General features: G+C 45.3%; 1 protein-coding gene across 6 annotated transcripts in view; it reads right to left on the minus strand.

Moving 5' to 3' along the window:
- Window positions 1-22,354, minus strand: part of PALLD (palladin, cytoskeletal associated protein) — a 400,257-nt gene that overhangs the window by 40,482 nt on the left and 337,421 nt on the right. The window lies entirely within an intron of this gene.

Here is a 22,354-nt window from a genome sequence, read left to right on the forward strand (position 1 = left end):
TAGACAAACAAACAAACAAAAATTTGGTCAAAAAATTTCGTCAGAACAAGAAAGCTAAAATTAAAAACAAAAACCACTTGAAGTTATTTTTATAGATCCCAGTTAGTCAGCTTTGCCTCCTTCACTGTTGTCAACTCAATATTTAATTCCAGCACTCGGGAGGTAGAGGCTGACAGATCTCTGTGAGTTCGAGGCCAGGAAAGTCTACAACCAAGGCTGCACAGAGAGACCCTGTCTCAAGAAACAAACAAACAAAATAGGATGCAAAGGAGTGTTGTCTTTAGGATGTGGGGGAAAGGAGGCAGGAGGACTGAAGATTTGTGAGTCAGAGGGGTTGAAGATGATTTGAGGGCATGCTGGGCTACAGAGCAAGAACCTGTCTCAAAAACAAAAACAAAAAACAAAACAACCCCCCAAAACAAAACAAAAAATCTGAAAAAAACAAAAGCAAAAAAAAAAAAAAAAAAAAAACCCCAAAACAAGCTGGGGATGCTGGCTCATACCTGTAATCCCAGAAAGAATCCAAATCCCAGGAGGAAAGAAGAGTTCAAAGCTATCCTGAGCTATAGTGAGATTTGTTTTCATAGGCGTACGGGTGATTTTGCCTGCATGTATACCTGTGTACCTCCTGTGTGCTGGGCCATTTTTTCAGCTGAATTTTGATAAAAAAAAAAAAATAGAAGTCACTAAGCAGCTAGAACCCCATTCTTTTACTAAAAAATTTTGTTTTCATTAATTGTACATCTGCTTTGCTTAGTCTGGTCAGCATAGCAGCTGCTGGCTGGCCAAAGGAATTTCAGAAGAAGTTGGCTCTGAACAGGCAGATCAACCAGGTATAGTTCCACAAAGGCAGAATTTTTATGCTCAGCTTTAAACGTTGAAAGAAAAAATTGGAGCGAAGGAGGGGTAGGTGGCTCATGGATAAATACTTTGGGGCACCAGACATGAGCATTCAAGTTGAGATCCCCAGAACCCACACTGAAGTTGGGCACACCTGTAATCACAGCAGAAGGCAGGGACAAGCGGTCCCCAAGGCAAGATAGCAAACTAACCAGGAGAACAGTGAGCTCCAGGCTGAGCAAAAGACCTTCCCTCAACATTTACTATAGAGAGCAATAGAAGGAGACACCATATATCCACCTCTGGCCTACACACACACACACACACACACACACACACACACACACACACACCCGCAACTTGCACACATACACACATTCAATTTTGCATACAACAATACACACATACACGCACACACACACACACACACACACATCAAAGAAAATGCCAAAGCAGTTTTTGTTTGTTTATTTATATCCCCAGGCATTTAATCTTCAAAAATGAAGGTTCCATAAATTCAAAGCAAAAAAAAAAAAAAAAAAAAAAAAAAGAACGGAAAGGCGCAGGCAAAGACGCTGGAGGTTTGTTATCAGGTATCATTAGATGTGGGAGCATCACAAATTCTAACCTTCTTCCTGTGCCTTTGATTGCACTAATATCCATGGGATGGCAAAGAAGTATTTTTCGCGAACTAAAAGCAGCAAAGGGAAGACGGTTCTCAAAGCTTCATCTGTGCCAGGCATCAAAGATTCTTAATAACAAGGGACGTCGTGGGATCCTACCGAACTTAATTTGAGTGCTTTAAAAGCAGCCCCGGCCGCTGCTAAGACTTGCCACACCCATGACGCTCCAGATGTCTGTGTGGTTTGGTAGACTGTCCAGCACATGTGCTCCCACTTCGAGTGTTTAGGACCAGACTAGGAATAGAACTTGTAACAGCCACCCACCAGCACCAGAAACCATTGCCCGGCTGTCTTGTTCTGATTTCCACAAAGCCCTTTCCACATCTTCTGCTTTTCCTAGCTCCCCATGCTCCTGAGCCATGCGGTACTCCCCCACGCTCTTCAGCTGACAATGCACCTGGTGGCGTTCATCATAGGCACTGCTCCCTGCTCTGCCAGGCTTATGCTTGACAATGGCAGGAGAGCCCCAGATGTGTCTGCAGATAACTTCAGTGTGGCCAGCATCAGCAAAAAGCTGGGTGGGGCTGGGCCTGTTCCAGGGACCGCAGGCCCTTCTATCAGGGACGAGGGACGGCTTCCTAGAACCACCTACGTTGGCATTGATTCTCTTCATAAAGCCAATCTTGCTCAGAGAAGAACTAGATGGTCTCTTTCTGCTTCCTGACTGCAAACACAAAGTGGCCAGCTGCCTTAAGCCCCACTGCCATTAATTTTCTGCCACAATAGTCTACTTTAAAAAAAAAAAAGCTACAAAATTTGCTAATCCCAAATGGCCTTAGAGCTGCCAAGGCACCCCCTCAGAATAACATAGTGATTTGGTTACTATGGTTACTATTATATATTAGAATAGCTATGAAGAAGTTGGCCAGGACTGTTCTCCTCCCATTTTCCAGTGCTCCAGCCTGGGATTAAGAGCATAATGTGCAGGAAACAGAGGCAGGAACAAGGAAGCCAAGACACTGACTATGAATCTTCAAGCGCCTGACTTGATTCCTGCTTGAACAACAGTTTTTTTTTTATTCAAGCTCTTACATGGAGTGGACACCAGAATTCTGAGTTAATGAAATGCACACTTTTCAAACCACCCCTCTCTATTTTCATTAGGTAAATTTTTTGTGGAAGTTGATTTTCACAGAGAGCAGAAGGCAAAAGGGATCAAAGACACCAGAAACCTAAATCTGCTTTGGAAATTACTCATGAGTTGTTTGTCATTTAAAAAAAAAAAATTGGCTTGTCCGGTTTCACCACTTCTTTATCCTGTCAGCTTTTCTCTGAAAATAAAGCTACAACAAACCTTTTTTTTGGACGTCCTGCTTATGCAAGAAAAACCTGGGCCACAAGCTTCTAAAAAGCCTTAGTCACGACCACGGTTTCAATGCCACCGTGCTGAAGTCCTTGGCTGAAGTCCCTGGTCCATCTGATGTTCCCCAGCCTCTTTTTTGTTCCTCTTCTTACCACACCCCCAATTCAAAAAGCCTAAGAACTTCCCCACTCTTAATACACCCTACAGTTCTCAAAAGTTTCAATACTTTGGGAAATAAATCCACCCAGAGTTTCTGTTAACCGCCCGTCATGGTCCATTTACAAATGTGAGAAGAGGTAGGTCTAGGTGCCCTAGGTTAGAGCCAGTTCAGAAAATGTGTCTGCCCTTTGACTCATTCACGACACCTGATGCTCTAGCATAGAAGAAACTTGATGTGCGATGTAATTAAAAAATAAAAATCTGGGGTCGTATTTCCTTCTCAACATCTTTCTTCCCTTTATGGCTTCTTGCAGGAAAAGTAACCAGGATCACTGGGTTTTGACAGCCAAATTTGTTTTCATGTGAGAGGCTAGCTGGCCCACAAAATCCTGCACTGGGCCTTTCCTCTCCCAATGCTCAGTAATAACAAGATTTGCCCAAAGATGTGCAATTGTTGCTCCCTCACCTTCGGTTCTCTGGAGAACTGATACCCAAGCTCAAGATAAATGAGAAGAAAAAGAAACTCCTGGAAGGCAACTTTTATGTACATTGGAAAATCCCACTGTATCTCCTGGGAGCAGTGTCTGCCCAGTAAGAATTAAGCTGTCCTCTGTTTACACTGATAAAGATGGAGTATTCATAACCACCAGGAGAAATTCTTCAGATCACAGGGCTGGAAAACATGTGTGATTTAAAAATAAATAAGTTTCTTATAAGTTTTCTTGCATTTTTGACTGCACACCCATAAGCCATTGCAAGATGAAGCACTGCATCTCCCTTGGACCCATAACCTCCTCTGGTTTATAAGCACTTTTGAATGCAATACAGGGCGTGCAGTTTCCATCCTCCCCTGGTACCCAGCCAAGGATTGTACATAGTAGGTAGATACATCACTGCCAAGGATGACAGAGAACCTTTCTGACCACAGCTCTTTGCCCTTCTGAGGTCATGTGACACTAGGAGGAGGGCTGTGGACTCCTAGTGGAGAATTTCGGTGAATTTCACAGTGAAGACAGAGTTTTGAATCAGAGCCCTGGGTATTCCCCAAATCTATTTTTTTTTCCTCAGATGAAACTAGTTCAGTATCCAGAGATGAGAACGTATTAATTCTGAGAACCTATGAATAGATGAACCATAAAACCATGGAGGCCTGAATTTAAGAGTTTTCATTAAATTCCTGTGCTAGTGTCTCACCAGTCTTATTTTTGTCCCATTACATATGCCCCAATCTATGGCTTCATATCACGGGTCCACTCCTCAAGGGTTAAAATATAGCAGGTTGGTTTGCTTGGCACACCCTCCTTATTGGCAAAGGTAAAAGGTATAAAGATCACAATCCTGAGAAAGTTCATTTACACAATTAATCTGTAAATAATAAATAATATATATATATATATGAAGATGCTATAATGAAATCCACCAGTTTGTATGTCAACTTAAAAAATTAATTTCAAGAAGAGCAAGAAGGGGAAAAATAGCCAGATGAGATCATATTACTTGGCCTTAAGGGGGTTATAAGTTTGAAAGTAATTATGAATTCAAATACATTCCCTTAAGAATGGGAGAATGAGCATAAAGATGTGAGCTTTGTATAAAATACCACATAAGAGAATGGTAGAATCAATTAAAAGGGACCCCTCCTTGGGCATGAGCATGTATGTATTTAACATGTATTGCCAAACAGCATAGGCCTCTCTACAACGTCCCATTCTTTGATCTTTAATTCACTCTGGGACTCCTGTAAGTTTTGTTGATTCTAGACAGAGCTGAATACAATTAATTTATACAGGATGGTTCAAGGGAGAAGTGGATGGGCAAAACTCAGCACAGGACTTCAGCTGCTTTTAGAGAGACCTGGCTGTTACACTTAGAATAATAAGAACCACGCTTGGTTCCACAATAGGACAGGAGCCTTGTGTCTCAATTGATAAAGTTGATCAATCTCTGTTTGAAGTCATTCCCTGTACAGGAGAGAAGGAGACACACACACACACACACACACACACACACAGAGAGAGAGAGAGAGAGAGAGAGAGAGAGAGAGAGAGAGAGAGAGAGAGAGAGAGAGAGAGAGAGAGAGAGAGAGAGAGAGAGAGAGAGAGAGAAGAGAGAGAGAGAGAGAGAGAGAGAGAGAGAGAGAGAGAGAGAGAGAGAGAGAGAGAGAGAGAGAGAGCGCGCGCAATTGATTCCCAGCTCATAATCCTCCTGGGAACTCCGGGAAAAGCAAAGGGTGTCTTCATCTCTCCTGTAAAGCAAAGAGTAAAACTAAGAGGCTGGGGAACTGTGGTCCATCAAGCATGGAAGCCGAATCCTGCAGCTGGCTCCTGAGAGATGGAGAATTTTCATCTAGATCTGTGCAGATGCAATTCCTGCTAGGAGGATGGGCTCAGTGGAGGCTGCAGCATCTGCTCCAGTATGTTTATAACCTCACCAAGGGATCCGGGGTTGGTCCCTGCAGACTATACAAGATACAGACGGGCTTTGAGGATGCCTGCAGTCACAGGATGCCTGATGAGGCACGCCACGTGGACCACTGGTGCTCAGCCTCGTTGGGGGGTGGGGGTGGCGGGGACGGGGGGGGGGGGGGGAAGCCGGAATGCGGGTTCAGGTTGTGGAGCTTTAACTAGGCATCACCGCAAACCGCCTGACATGATTTTCATTTCTCCTGCTTCAAAGGCCAGTGAAAACAGCAGGAAGATATTAGCTGTTGATTCTTATAAAAACTATGCTAATTTAGTGGACATTAAAGGACCACGAGCTGTTCCCAATTGAAAAAAAAAAAACCGCATGCTATTAACTCATAACACCAGACGCAGTATGCTTTTGAACAAGTCTGTTTGCTAACCTTTTTGGTCGATGCTTGAGGCAGAATCACTGATCTCGTGTCTAATTGAAACACCAAAGAAAACTCCCTGTGAGACACATGTGGAGGACCTTTCAGATCTCAAGCATAGCGTTTCCAAGAGTTTTTGAAGAACCAGGGCGGAAGGGAGAATAATTAACTCGTCGTCTTCCAATGGAACAAAGAATTGGGCAGACTTTAAGGCTTGGGGATGGTTAATATTTTCTGAGCTTCCCACTGTAGAGGCTTCCACCACGTCTCCCATGGCTTCCATCTCAGCCACACGGAGGAGATGTAAACCAGTGGTGTGCAGTCCGGGTTTGTAAGAATGGCTCACAACCTACCGAGGGCCAAAGGTCACGTCTTCCAAAAACAAATCATCATTCCTCACTCACTCAAATGTCTTTACGAAACAGCAATTCTCCTGCTGTCCTGCCGCACCCCTCCACTCCCCCCCTCTTTGAAGCGTTTCCTCTACAACGCCTTTGCCACCACTCACAGACAGCCTACTAAATAAATATTTGCTGAACTTAATGAAAGTCCCCAGATGTGGCTGTTCCGCCGAGCTGGATGGCACTCAGCCACACACAGCTGCCGCTTTGGACGCAAGCAACTTTAGAGACGAAGCCGCCACCATACAGACTATCTACAAGGGAGAGAATAGAGTCAGCAAAGAGGAAGAGAAGCGGCCCAGTACTTTCATTCTGGTGGCCCATGTGCATTTATGGGAGACTTTGCCTATCCTATCCTTGTGGGGGAATATTATTTAAAATTTAAAGTGGAAATTCATAAATGTAATCATAAATGTAAGATACCTTCCTAGTATTTTGGTATCTCATAACCTGGTCTGGTCAGTTCTTTAAGATTTAGTCAGTGGCCGGAGGTGGTAGCGCAAGCCTTTAATCCCAGCACTTGGGAGGCAGAGGCAGGCAGATAGCTGTGCGTCCTAGGCCAGTCTGGTCTACAGGGCAGCAAAGAATATATAGAGAAACCCTGTCTCCAAAAACAAAAACAAAACAAGACAAAACCACCATCACAACAATCACTGGAAAGAAACTCATTTGAAGACAGCGACTGAACAAGGAAATGAGTCCCAGTTGGCATGTATTAGCATTCCTCCTGACAAGTGCACGCACACAAGCAAATGCTGTTAAGTCTCAGAGTCCTTCCAGCGAAAGCGCCACAGCAGTCCCTTGTCCAACCCTAAACTCAATACACAGCCCAAGGTGGCTTTCCCAACTTCTAGACTGCCCACTTCTTGTGTTCAGCATTGGATAAGGCTCTGCCGTGCCGCACCCCTCTGGAGGGACTCTGTGACTTACGGTATCCAAGAGGCTTATGAGCCTGGTTTAATAAACCTTTCACAAGGTCATGTATGCTGCCCTACCGCATGGAAAGGTCATGCTTTGCTGTTCGGCCGTCCTCCTGTCCCACTGCCTCTCTCCGTGGCAAGTGTCTCTCCTGCCCCTTTCTTGTCTCCTGTAGTCACTGACACAGCCATCCTTGGTTTCTTGTTTCTGACCGTGGCTTTATTTCTTTCTCTGGTTCATTCCCATGCTCCCTAAATCTGGGGATCTTTCCAAGATTTAAGCAGTTTCCTGACACTGAAACAAGCCACCTTCGCCTACAAACACATTGTGCTGCATCCTTAGCTGTACTGGGATGCGTGTGTCTAAGGACCACAGGTGGGCTGCATCCATAGCTGTACTGGGATGCGTGTGACTAAGGACCACAGGTGGGCTGCATCCATAGCTGTACTAGGATGCGTGTGACTAAGGACCACAGGTGGGCTGCATCCATACCTGTACTAGGATGCGTGTGACTAAGGACCACAGGTGGGCTGCATCCATACCTGTACTAGGATGCGTGTGACTAAGGACCACAGGTGGGCTGCATCCATACCTGTACTAGGATGCGTGTGACTAAGGACCACAGGTGGGCTGCATCCATACCTGTACTGGGATGCGTGTGATTAAGGACCACAGGTGGGCTGCATCCATAGCTGTACTAGGATGCGTGTGACTAAGGACCACAGGTGGGCTGCATTCATACCTGTACTAGGATGCGTGTGACTAAGGACCACAGGTGGGCTGCATCCATAGCTGTACTAGGATGCGTGTGACTAAGGACCACAGGTGGGCTGCATCCATAGCTGTACTGGGATGCGTGTGACTAAGAACCACAAGTGGGAAATAGGTTTTTGTCATGCTCCTCTTTGTATGCACTGTGCCTCTCCCTTTTCCTAGCCTCTGACTTGAAATGCAGTTCTGGTACCCACTTGCAAGTAACTTCTACCTTAGCATGTCCAAAACAGAGTCTCTCTCACCTTAATCTAATGTCTCCTAGCAACATCTGATGCCCAGCATCCCAACACTTGATGCGAAATAGTCCTAAAAAGCCCATTTTCAATACTGTTTGGGCTACCCTTTTTTTTCAGCATGCCAAATTAATCTCCTTCCCCACTCCACCCCTGGCTTTGCTTATATATTTCTTTCTATATAGAATCCTGTTTCTCAGTCTACTGAGGTGGCTGGCCTTTAGTCTTTGGTGCCCATCTCAAAGCCCATGTCTTCTCGCAGCCCCACCTAACACTATCTCCATGTTCCTTCTCCTTCCTGCCAGCTGCTCCAGGGCACCATCAGGAGTGGCAGCGGTCACACCTCCCACTCACCAGGCAGGTCCCACAGGGCCAGGCTTGTGTTTGACTTCCTTATCGTGACAGAGCTTGATACACAAATGCCACTAAATCCCCGTGAAGAGACTGCCAGGCATTCTTCGATAAGAAATGAAGGCAAAGGAAATATGTCTGGTAATAAGGAAGGGAATTTACATGGTTATATTCATGAACACACAACACGAGTATAACATTGGCGCTTTTATCATAATGGTAGTTACCGTTTTTGGCTTTGTAGTGTCCAAAATTAGAAACTTCCATCCCCAAAGAAGTGTGTTTGTGAGCCTGGCAACAGAGCTCCTAATTTGGCATCTGTGAGGCACTCTGTCGTGTTCCAGGCAGTGGCAGGCTGTCACGGTGCCCATTTTCCATTTTATTTGGTTATCAGTCAAAAACGTATTGCGTTCGTACTTGCTTCGAGAAGTACCTCAGGGATCTTTGTGGTGCCTGCTGAGAATATCAGTCATCTCTAAGCGACTCTTTTAGAGCCCATTTCTCCTTTTTATCGCCGGATCGTGACATAACAAAGTTGAGTTCTGTGTAACAAGAGGACACGGTTCCTCTGTGTGTCCATCTGCAGAGGACCATAAAGAAACAATAGCATGTGCCTCACCAGGAGGTAGTGAGGACCTGAACGAGGGGGCGGGGGAGGGGGACACGAGTGGGAAACATTGATGATAAGGATGCCTGAGATAAAACACTGCTGTCTTTGTGCTTTTTTCCCCCCAGTGTTGCTGAAGACAGATTCCAATATAGAATACGTCATGGAGGAGGCTCTAGGCAGAGAGGAAGCCATTTACGTAAGAAGAAGCCAAGAGGGTAGGCAACAGGCAGAGGACGAGGAAATTAAAAATGGGGTGGAATTTTAATATCTAAATCCACATAACTGTCAGAACAGATTTATCTCTAAATTTTATATGCAAATTATTTTCCTGCTGCTCTTTCTTTTCCTTTTCCGGGTTTAAAAAGAATTACCTCAATGGTCCCCAAACCTTATCTTACAGATATGGAAATGGAAAGATAAGAGTTGTTAACGTGACAAAGTTATCAGCTGGTTGGTACCAAAGACCAGACATGGATATCTTGCTAGTAAGAATACTATAAGGTAACCCAAAAGCAGTGTCCAAGACTGATGACGCAATAAATGGGTGAATGTGGTGTGTACTGTGAATGAAAAAATAATAATGTTTGGAGTTGTGGGAAAGTTCATCTCCGGAAAATAAGACTAAAATGAAGTGGAGGCAGGAAACCTTTTACATTTGCATTTTATTATTTTATTTTATACAGTGTTTCAAATGTGGATATATATATATATCCATCCTATGGCTAAAATGCTTTTAAGTGGCTAGGAAGAGAGCTTACACTATAAAGATCTTGCTGTACAAACATGAGGACCTGGTCCATTCTAGAACAATGTAAAAAGCTAACCATAGTGTCACAGCTTAGAATCCTGACACTGCAGAGGAGACAACAGGTTCCCTGGGGCATCATGGCCAGCCACCAATGGCCTAATGGGTGAACCCCAGATCCAGTGAGAGACCTTAAACACCCACCCACCCACAATACTGACACACACACACACACACACACACACACACACACACACACACACGGGTCAAGAGAGAGAGAGAGGGAGGGAGGGAGGAAAAGACAGAAGCAGAGAGAGAGAGAAAGAGAGAGAGAAAGAGAGAGAGAGAGAGAGAGAGAGAGAGAGAGAGAGAGAGAGAGAGAGAGAGAGAGACTTAAAAAATGTCTGAGGCTGGTAGAACAGTTGCATGCTAGAATAGTTGCCTAGCGTGCATTAGGCCCTAAAAAAAAATCACATATAAAATAGAATTGCAGAGGATTCTATCTTTATCACAACATTTACGGGAGAAAATCAATAAAGGATACATCATTTGTGGGGAAGAAGTTAAACTTGAAAATCCTGGACAAGCATTTTCTGTTTAAATAATCAGGACAAAATTCCCAACATTATGTCTCAGCAAAAGGAGAGGCAGTCAGAGGAAACTGGCCAGCTTGATGCCTCCCCATGGTATTTTCATGGGGCTCTGCCTCCCTGTGGGGCATGGATAGAGGGCTCCGCTGACATGGCTGCTTTCTCGGTAGGGCTACATTTTCCTGAGACTGTCTGTCTCTGTCTGTGATCCATCTGATCCATGTAGGATAACTCCAGCCAGCAAAAGCAACAGCTTGGCCGTAGGACTCGGTGTCTGGCACGTTAGAGCAGGAAGCTTCGTAGTGGAAGTGATGGCTCAAGCTGGGCTGCCTCACCTACATTTGACTTGAATGAATTTTTCCAGACGTGGCATGGGACAAAGAAGCAACAGGAAAGTGTGGTCCCTGCTGCCCTGTGCCCCAGTTGCTCTTTGAGGACCTTGCATTGTCTCTCATTTTTGAGGTAGTGTTCTCAGAAAGGCAGCTGTCTTTTATAGCATCCCTGACCCTGCATGGAAGATGATGGGGAGCTGTCCTTTAATGGGAACCTTCCCTGCTCTTTTTTAACCCCTTCACCAACATGGCTGCCGAGGGCGTGCTCCCATGTGTCCCCTCAAATGGTCTATCCTGAACAAGGCGGCTCTTCCCTCTAGACTGGGATGCCCTGAGTCCTGTTTGCCTTCACCAAGCTCTCCTGTTTCAAGTGCCAGAGGGTACACTCTTCTGGGGGAGCGTTGGAGGTTAAGTTCTTATTCTGGTAATTGCCTAAGACACTTGTGGGGACTCGGGGCTCCTGCTGTGGCTGCTCCAGGCTGATCCCTTTAGTGGGCAAATGTCCGTGCCTCTCTCAAGCTGTCCTGCCCCCACCGGGAGGGACCCTGGTTCTCATTAGTTATGGGTTTGGAAGTCACTTAGTAGCCCGAGGCAGCCTGCTCCCCGATTCAAACAACTCACAAGGCAACTGACTTTTATAAGTAGATGTTTCAGGACCCCCAGAGAACTGATACTGTCTCCAGGGGCCTCCCAGTTGTCAGGGGGCCTGTACCTGTACTCACAGGTTCCAGGCTGGCTCAGTTGTAAAGATCTGAGAGGTCCTCCCCCTTGACCAATCTCCCTGAATGTGCGAGATGCAAGGAACTCATTCCAGTTCAAATGTCCATGATGCCTCTGGGCCAATCTCTCCTACACTGGCTGGGCCACAGGAAGAGTGGGCACAGCAGGCAGCTCTGGGATGTGTCTATTGGTAGTTCCTTTGCCTCTGCCAGGTTGACTTTGTCTATGGCATTGGGTGTCCATGCCAGAATAAGATGTTTGCCATCTTTCATTTTTGGGAAGGTCCTTTGCTTGCATAAATGGTTGTGTCTTGACCCCTGTCCATCCTTTCCCACACCTGTGGCTTCTGGGACAGGACAGGAATCTGTTGTCACCATCCTGTTTACTCTAAGGTGCTTGAGAGACCCCAAATTTACAACCTACTCCCAATATTAGCGTGGTAGGGGAGGGAAAGTACAAGTGGGAAGAGAATTATAACATAGACTTCCTAGTACATATAAATATAGTGTTTTTTCCCCTAGAACATGCTTTCCCCACCAGATGTGGGAGGGCATTAGTCAGCTCTTCTTTCCCCCTGTGGCGCTATCATCACAGTCATTCAGCTGCGGGGAATTTTTCAGGTTAAGGCAATGTCCTCTTGATAGAAAATGCAGCTAACTTTGAACCCCTACCCAGATCTACCCAATGGACAGGACATTCTTCACAGTTGAGTGAAGAGTGGGGTATGACTTTCACATGTACTCTCGTGCCCCATATTTGACCATGTCCCTTGGATGGGGAGGCCTGGTGGCACTCAGAGGAAGGATAGCAGGCTACCAAGAAGAGACTTGATACCCTATGAGCATATACAGGGGGAGGAGGTCCCCCTCAGTCACAGACATAGGGGAGGGGAGTAAGGGGGAAATGGGGGGGGGAGGAATGGGAAGATACAAGGGATGGGATAACAATTGAGATATAATATGAATAAATTAATAAACTATAGTTAAAAAAAAAAGAAAAGAAAATCAGTCAAGCCAGGTGGTGGTGACGCACGCCTTTAATCCCAGCACTCGGGAGGCAGAGGAAGGTGCATCACTAGGAGTTCGAGGCTAGCCTGGTCTACAAAGTTAGTCCAGGACAGCCAAGGCTAACACAGAGAAACCCTGTCTCAAAAAATGGGAAAAGAAAAGAAAAGAACACCACAGTCTCTGTGTACTGCCATGGATGGGACCCTCTGTGCTTCCTTCGCGTTCCCTACTCAGATATGCTTGCAAGGGATTTTTGCATTGTTCCTGACACCATCTCAGCCTGGAGGCGCTTGAACTTTCCCCAAGTGACCCTGTCCCTGTTCCTTCACCCTGTTCACTTCCTCTTCTAGATGAGTCTTGACTGCTTCGCCTGAAAGCTTCCAGATTGTCTCAATACAGCACCATGTTAGCCTGTGCTGTCCTAACACTGCTTCAGAAAGGCACGAGGGTCCACGGCTGCTCCTTGGCTTGGTGGACTCAGGAGGCTTGAGCTCGTGGGGAAGCCCCCAGTGGTTTTTGGAAGAGGCCCTTTTTGATGATGCTTCTTTGATTTCTCCTGGAACTCAGGGTTGAAGGTAAGTAAATACTTAGGAAAGATGAACTTGGAAACATAGACCTTACAAGACTGGCTGACCCATGCCAGCTTGACTAATTTCTTTTTTGGGTGGAAGGAAATGCTGGGCTAAGGAAAGTCCCCTCCAAATCCCAGAAGTTTCTTTCTTAAAGAGTTTTGCACCACAACAGAAGACACTGTGCTGTTGTTGTCTTAGCAACGAAGCACCCTGGAAACTTAAGTAGAGGTTCACTGATCCACTGCCTGTGTTTGAAGCTACCTGAGTTGGGGGAGGGTGGTCCTTGGAGGAACTTAATCAACAACAGATATTATTACTACTATTATTACTTTCACCAATAGTCTTAGTACAAACAATAGTAAAACTATTAGCTACTCCTCTCTACTTTTGTATCATTATATCCACATTGTATACACACACACACACACACATATATATATCTCGCACACACACATGCACACACGCGCGCGCGCGCACACACACACACACACACACACACACACACACACACACACATATATATATCACACATACATACACCTGGCTGTGTCCTAAAGGTACCCTACTTATTTAAATAGCTAGGTCTCAAGGACTTGACTTTAAAAACTTTTACTGGAGAAATGATAAGAATGTACAAAACAAGCTCCACAATTTCTTCTTTCAGTTCTGATGTCATCAGTCAGCACTTGTTTACTATGCTTACTCTTTCCTGACCTGACATCATTTATTTTCAGTTGCATCCTGTAGATCCCCCAAAATGTAGAGGGGCAGGAAGATGAGACTGATGGGTGAAGGTTCTGCATTCATGTTTTGAAAGTAGAGTGTGATCCTACGTGCCTGAGGATGGAAAGACCCCTGTCACCAACGTGTGACAGTGTGAAAGTTCCTGTATACTTAATAGTGTCCTCCTCACCCACTTCTTTGTGAACAGAACACCTTTGTAGAACAAGCGAAGAAACAAACAAAATGATGTGCAAAGAAATAGAATTTTGCTCTTACAAAAGCTGCCTTTGGCTGTGAAATCACAGAGAGCCCCTTTTAGCATCCCCGCCACTGTGCTAGTTAGTCCCGTCCACTGCAGAAGTGTCTGTGGACTGGCTGGTGATCTGTGTGGCTTTGACTACATCACTCTGGTCTGAATTTCTTTGTGACCTGTGAGATAGAAAGCTGGACTGCTTTTTTACTTCCAACGCTTTAAAAAGAGTCCTTCCAAGCTATTATATTAACAAAGCACTGTTCCACTCTTAAAGATTACGCAGTGTAGTCTCGGCTGCCACTCATCTGTCACGCGGGCTCTTGAGAGATTGTATCAACAGCTATGATAGACTTCAGTTATGAATTTTTACATACTCAGGGAAAACCATTATTTCAGAAGCGGGATTCTTTTCAAATTTCCACGAATATGGACCCATCTCTGAAGAACTTATTAAGCAATATCTCTGAATAAGGAATACACTGCCAACAACATCTTTTGTGCATCTCAGTGTTGCAAGGGTAAATGAGGGAGAGGAATGCACAGTTGGCGCTGGGTACTTGGAGCAATCTAGTTTCCATTAGAGGTCAGTCACCACTAGTTTAAATGTTAATAGCCAAGACCTACAAGTCAAAGGTTCTGTGGTATGAACGCAGGCTTCACCTGGTCACCAGACTCCCAGTCCAACCTCACATCTGAAGAAGGAAGAGGGGTGTGGGAGAGAAAAATAATAAATAAATAAATAAATAAATAAATAAATAAATAAATAAATATGTTCCCAGCAGGCTCAGGAGATGTAGTTTTAACATCGTGAAATTAAGAGATTTGTGGCCTGGGAAGGAACTATATATTTGAAATGGCTCTTTTCCTCAGCTTTTGACTAGCTAATCTTGACATCCCTCAAAGGCCAAAGGGTGAGATGCAAGGATGACAGTTACCACTAATCTGTCCTCTTGGGAGGCAGATCCAGCACTCAGCAGTGAATGCAGTCTATCCAAATGTGTCTCGGGAACAGCTCTAATAAATGAGGTTTTCCATAAGACATGGCTAACACCTCTAACATAATTCTGAGACCAGCAACCCAACTATTTAAAATAATTAGTTTTCAGAAAGAGAGAGAGAGAGAGAGAGAGAGAGAGAGAGAGAGAGAGAGAGAGAGATGAGAGAGAGGAAATCTATCAAAGCTCCCTGCATTTTCCACCATAGATACATACAGCTAGTTGTTAATCTAGCATTCTATCAAATAGAATTTTCTAGACTACAGTATTTATGACTCCTTCCAAAACAATAAAGATGCTGCAAGGTCTTGAAATGCCTTTCAGAGGAAGACGTCACAGTATGCACAGCTGTGGTACTTAACTTACTTCACGTGGCACTCGTGGGGCTTGCTGCACACCAGATGGAGGTTTCTACTCAAGACTATAAACTTCAAGACTGTACATTACTTCATTTAGGGAAGCAGTACAAGCAGATGGATGGATGTGATTTGTTTTTTCTTTTAAATGTGCATGGCAGTCACACAGTGTTCAAGTGGAAGGAGGGACTCTGGGCCATCTTCATCCCTCAGCATCAGACCGGTGACAGCATATGCTCACTCTAGTTTCTCATGTGAGGACATGGAGGTAAAAACCCCTCCCACCGATAGGCTTAACCGAATCCTCTAAGTCCACGTTCTATGTTCTAAGAAGAACTCAGTGACTCAGTTTACAGCACAAGGGGAAGCCACGCTCCACACAGGTCAGGCAAGAGCATGCTCATGCTTTAAAGGTAACATTGAGCTGACTGTCCAGTGTTTTGTTTTCCAGTGGCAAAACCTCATCACACAGGCATGCGCACGCACCGTCAAGGAAGAGCACGCGCGCCCTGATGTGCAAGGGTGGCCCTGTGCTTTCTACACCCTGAGCCCTCTGCATGAGCTTATATACTGAATGTCTCTATTGTCTTATCCAGTGCCATGCTTGTGACAGCACTGACTGGCCACTCGCACAGCTGAGACAAATTTTGGGGGCAGGAATTACTTTTGAAGTCTTACTTGGGTAAACATGAATATGAAACAAGTCATTTTTTTTAAATTTCATCCCTCCCCTCTCACTCACATACATACACACACAACAAACATTTCTTGAGTTTTCTGTCTTACTCTACTTCTGAGAGTGCCTTTTATATATTTTAGCTATGTGAGTTACTGCATCCCAGAATTAGAGATGTTGTCACATGGGCCAGACATGGAAAGCACCTTCTTCTTCAGTCTCTTCCTGTTTTCTTCTAAATCTTAAGAAATGAAATTTTCTTCTAAAGTTTAATGAGAATCTCTTTAATTGCTTTGACAATCAGATGAAAATCCACCTTAGCCTAGAAATCATTTCTTTTTTGTTTTTCTTTTGCTTTTTCACACTACACAGAACAGTTCACCCCACAAATGACTCCTTGAACACCCAAGTGTGCAATGCGTACACCCACCTCTAGCTCAGTAGCCCATGTTGATTCACAGCACTGAATACTGAAGTCACTAGATCTGCATGCATTTGTACTTTCCATTTCAGTGTCCAACCTTCTCCTCCTACCCTGCACCCAGCCAAGGGGCCCATGCCTTAAGAAAGAGACCTTTCTGTGGGCTAGGATCTCAAGTGGGCCTGGCACATAGCAGTCACTAAGCAGGTTCTTCCCCACTGGGTGGACCTCATTTCTACCACCAGTCCTTATTACTCTCCCCTGGCTTGTAACCTAGCAACAAAAGATGGAGATGACCACTGAGCATGCTGAATGCTAGTTCTGCTATACTGGCTTGGAGCACAAAGGTTTGGATGTATTCAATCTAACACCTCAAGGGCTGGACTGTGCAAATGTGATAGTAGCTGGCTGCGCGTGGCTACTGAACCCTTGAGCTGTGCTAGTCCAGGCTGAGCTATGCTGCAAATTCAAAATATATACCAGATTTTGATAACTGAGTTTAAAAAGAAAATGCAAAATGATCTCATTATTAATGTTCATATTATTTCCATTCTCAAATTATATATTTTGAGTATCCTGGCTAAACAGACTATGTTATCAAAATTAATACCACTTGTTTCTTTCTTTTTGTTAAAAATTACATTCATCTACTTGTGCACAGGAGGTCACAGAACAGCTTGTAGGAATGGGTTCTTTCCTTGTGGGAGTTGGTTCTTTGCTTCTCCTGTGTGGGTCCTGGGGCTTGCACTTGGGTTGTCAGGTTAGGCAGCAAGTCCCTTCACTTACAGAGCCACCTCAAAGCTCTTCACTTCCTTTTCCTGTTGAAAGAGACTACTGGAGGGCAAAACTCCGAATAAGTGCTCTGCAGTTGTGGTCCTTATCCTTCCTGTGTTCCTAGAAGCTTGGTCCTCACCCTTGCTGTCTCCTCTAATTTTGACCAATTACGAAGCTCAGTTTTTTTTTGTGTTAGCTACAGATCTTGCTCGCACCCACACCCCCCATCCAACGTAGAACAGTGGTTTCAACCTATGGGTCAAGATCCCCCAAGGGGTTGCCTGTCATAATTTTTACATCACAATTCATAACAGTTGCAACATCACAGTTATGAGGTACAACAGAATAATTTGATGGTTGGGGTCACGATGACATGGGGGACTTTATTAAAGCGTCACAGCATGAAGAAGGCTGAGGCCCACTGGTTTAGAATCTAGGAGGACACAAAACTAGTGACAGTCTTAAGACCTAGAGCCCTTCTTCATATCTGGGCCGAGCTGACGGGGTGAGCATGAATCTAGACCGGACAATGGCAGACAGTGGGTAGCCACAGCTGTCGAGCACACATCTGTTTACTCCTGGAAGCCCATGAGCACTCACCATTATTACTTCCTTGCTTGGAAAAAGTGGATGCTAACACTCTCTAGTAAGGTGTGGCTAGTGTGCTGTGTACAGATCTTTAGATCCGAACACCATGATCTCAGGGAAAACTCACCCAGGTAAAGAGACTTTCCTCGCACTCAAAGCAAAAAGGCAGATTTTTAATGAGAGCATGACTTATGCTTGATAAAGCTTTGAGAAACTCTGAGAAACAGCTTATCACACACTGAGTGTATGCGTTTTAAAAGCATGCCTCCCAGTGTCACTAGTTTAGTTCGGGTAAACAGTGAGCGGCCCACATGCTCTGCAGCACATTTCCCTCTGGAACTCAGCTAATACAAATAAAACAAGCAAAGGGAACCTGGCTTCTCTCCATGCATATTAGGGCTTTTTTTCTCATATTAGAGAAACTACTTACAACCTGAAATTTTGCCCTGAAAAGAGTTTAATTCTCAGTGTGTGACTCTAGGAAGGAACCTGCTCTCACAGGAAATGGTTCCTCACGGGAGGAGAAATGCCGTGACTACATTTTCATTTTGTCTTGAGACAGGGTCTTAGGTAGCCTAGGCTAGCCTTGAATGAACTGGCTATGTAGCTAAGGATACCCCAACCCAGGGCTTCTCATGTGATAGGCTAGCTCTCTACCCACTGAGCCACATGCCGGTACCACGACAGTATCTTCAACTACAGTAACATTATGGCGAGCATAGACCCCGAGACTTTCTGCTTTCTCCTCTGTATGCCCAGTAACACACAGGGAGGAGGCGGGCAGCAAGATGTTTCAGTCGGTAAAGGAGCCTCCTGCCAAGCCTGAAAACCTGAGCTCAAAGGCCAGGACCCACATGGTGGGAGGTAAGAATCACTGAAAGTTGCCAGGCAGTGGTGGTGCACGCCTTTAATCCCAGCACTTGGGAGGCAGAGGCAGGCGGATCGCTGTGAGTTCGAGGCTGTCCTGGTCTACAAAGTTAGTCCAGGACAGCCAGGGCTACACAGAGAAACCCTGTCTCGAAAAAACCAAAAACCAAACAAACAAACAAAAAAACAATCACCGAAAGTTGTTTTCTAACTCCATATGCATGCTGCAGCAAGTGTGTGTCCCCCTCACCCTCACAGACAGACAAACAGATGGACAATCAGACACACACACACACACACACACACACACACACACACACCCCTCCTGCTGCGTTCATGAGATTGGGTGGCAGATAGTTCTCACACTATTTTCCATCAAGGGCTTCTACACTAGGAAACCCAGTCAGGAAATCCACTCAAGGACCCAAGGAACTTTTCATTTCAGCTGGGAAGTATTATCCACAGGACTTCTGCTGACTTTGTGATTAAGAGTAATGGTGTACTTTCTGGGTGTGTCTGCTCTGGAGTGAGACTTCTATATGTTTAAAGTTAAACTCTATTATTACTTCCCCCACCACTTAACCTTTCGGACTCTGCTTCCTCGTCTTTAAAGTGGTGGTCACAACAGCACCTAGGCTAAGAGGACACATATGTAGCCAACAGGCAGCTGAGGCTTCATGTGGGTCCCCTAGTAAGGGGAGCAGGGGCTGTCCCTGACATGGACTCGCCTGCTTTACCATCACTTCACCTGTGGGGCCACCTTGCCCAGCCTCAGCGGAAGAGGATGCGCTCAGTCCTGACTCTATGTGCTGGGATGGGTTGATGTGTGTATGAAGGTTTCTCTTTTCTGGGGAGCAAGGGAGGGGGAATGGGGGAAGAGGGAGGGAGGGCAGTATTGAGAGGAGAGGAAGGAGGGGGCTACAATCAGGATGTAAGGTGGATACTTAAAAAAAATGATCACGTCTGAGAGTTAAGAGCAGTGCTCAAGCAAGACTCAGCGAGTGCTAGCTGCTGCTATTCAGGATGCTCGTTCACATCGCGTTATATAATTTATTCACCACATGTTTGCCATTTCATTAGGGGGCAAATGGTGTGCCAGATAAGTCTAGGGGACAAATCAAGTGTCTCAGGCAAGAGGGAATCTGTAACCACAGCATTAAGATTTCATCACCCCAGGGTCAACACTGAAATAAACTGCCTTACAAAATTAACAAAAGGCATGCACTGGTTCTAGAGCGTACAGGAGCTAAGACTGAATAAGCAAGCCTTGCCCCTCCCCCCCCAAAAAAGTTTCCAATTATAATTTAAAACATTTATTGTGAGACAGGGTTGACTCGTGTGTTAACTGCCCAGTTTGCTGAACTTGGAACATTCCTCTGCAGCATCGTCCCAAATACACTGCAAGGCTTAAGTCTGGATCATTTCAGCCTTGCTCAAACTCTTCGTCACAGCCATAGCTCCCTTTCCACAGACAACAGGGAAATGGGATATCACTAAGTAGGAAGGGAGAATGCGAACAGTAAGTGAAAGGTAAGCTAGAGACAGCACATTTACCACAGACAGCACAGAAAAATACCAGTAACCAGCTTTCTTGCCTCTGGCCTCAGGAAATCTGTCCCCTGATTCACTGTCATCGTAGAAACAGAAAAAAAAAAAATCACATCTGTTAAAAATGAGCTTTGGTGGAAAAAATTCAGCTGGCATTCTCTTTTCTTCTCTGTCGTCTTTTTTAAAATAGCAGTCTTATGTAAGTTCTTTACTATATATAGTTGAGAACGGCGAGCCGTGGCTTGACCTGCGGAGGCTTGGGCTATTTAATGCCACCCCAGCCCTTAAAAACAGCAGGACCCGCTAGGACCCCGAGACACGTCAGTCTTTCCTTCTACAGAATTGGCAAAAGGCTCATGCTGGCCAGCACTCTGAGGGGGTGCCAGTGGGACCTTTGGGAGCACCTGAGAAAGCTCTCTTTCCCTTTGCTTCGTCAATAATTTGCATCCCCCGCCCCCATGTCTACTCAAAGCTTCTCCAAGATCAGGATGGTCGCATTTTTTTGCCTAAGGTCTAGACGTCCTACCACTGGTCCCCAGGCGACTCTCCCAAGCTACATAACTCTCTCCGCTGTTGTCTGTTTTCTCCATCTCCATGTGGACAGGACCCATGTTTCTTTTGTACACTAATATGTTCTCTAAGCTTAACAACTGGACCAGGAATGGATGGATGAGTAAGAAGGAACGGCAGGTAACAACTATGCACTGCATTCTTGTCTTGGTGCTTTGGATCACTGTACTCTGCGTGGTTTCAGGCCAGCGGTCCTTCTGCGCCTCGGTTATCTCACTTGCGTGCTGGGACAGTGAGAGCAGCTGTGCAATCTATCTGCTACAGAGATTACAGGGCCGCGGAGCCTGGCGCGGAGACACACTCTGTTAGCCTCTGGTGGGATCCTCTCTCTTCCTCATCGCCCCACCCTGATCCTGGCATCTCACCTGCAGAGTCTCTCCAAGATGACAACGGCTGACTTCCGGTCTCCTACGCACCTCCCACACGCCGCATTCTCCAAGTGTCACGGGAAGTCTCAAAACCCACCTCTGATCACGCGACTCCTTGACTTCCTTGTCCACGACAGCTTTTGCTAGCTTCTGGGAGACATTCCAAATTCTTTAACCTGGCCCACAAGGCCTGGTGCCTGGCTATGGCCTCGTCTCACTCCCTACTTTGCCTCACAGCTTCAGCATTCACTCTTCCGTTATTTGTTTCTCTCAACACCTTACTTCACCTCCCGTTCACTCTGAAGCAGTCCGTCTAAACTTCACCTCAGGTGCCACTAAAGAGGCCGGCTTTCCAGGGTACCTGTACATGTTCCACACATCTGCTCCCCACAACACTGCTTATACTTTTTTTTTTTTTAAATCTATCTGTGATACTTCCATGAGATACTTCAAAGCCTCTTTTTTTTTTTTTGAGAGGTATAGGTAAAATTTATTACTGACACACCAGAAGTCCCAATTGTTGATATGTCAGGGTCCCTCCGCACTTGGGAGGCACAGGGTTACAGCTTCTGTGAGGTATAGGTCAGACAGTTTTCATCAGGTGCAGTGTCCGTTCCCTACTGTGTCTCCCTCTGCCTCGGTCGCACTGGGCTCACCTGTCCTTGTCTGGATGTCTGAAGCCTGTGTATTGTACCTGCCTTTGTTTAATGACTGTGGAGCCATGGTCTGACTCCAGAGTGCGTCTCTCTCTCTCTCTCTCTCTCTCTCTCTCTCTCTCTCTCTCTCTCTCTCTCTCTCTCTCTCTCCTACACACACACACACACAATAAATAGGAAGAGGCCTACATATGTAACGTGGGGAAAAAAGAGGCAAAAACTAAAGGCAGTTGGTAAGGTGATGTGCCAATTGTCCAGACTCTTGAAGGTTGTTTATTGTTCACCACAAATTTGTTACTATTGAAAAAATCACCACAGCATTTTAGTGAATGACTTAATTAAAAGCCAATAAAAAAAAAAAAGAGGCTCAGAAACGAGGTCCCTTTTACCTAGCTGTTACAGGCTAGTTTTAAAGGCAAAAACCACAAAGCCTCTTTTACTTTCAGCAAGATGAGAACAAGGAGGTAGCATTATTAGTAGAAATTTAA

The sequence above is a fragment of the Acomys minous genome, assembly GCF_964271855.1.
Source record: "Acomys minous genome assembly, chromosome: 15".
Taxonomy (NCBI): Eukaryota; Metazoa; Chordata; class Mammalia; order Rodentia; family Muridae; genus Acomys; species Acomys minous.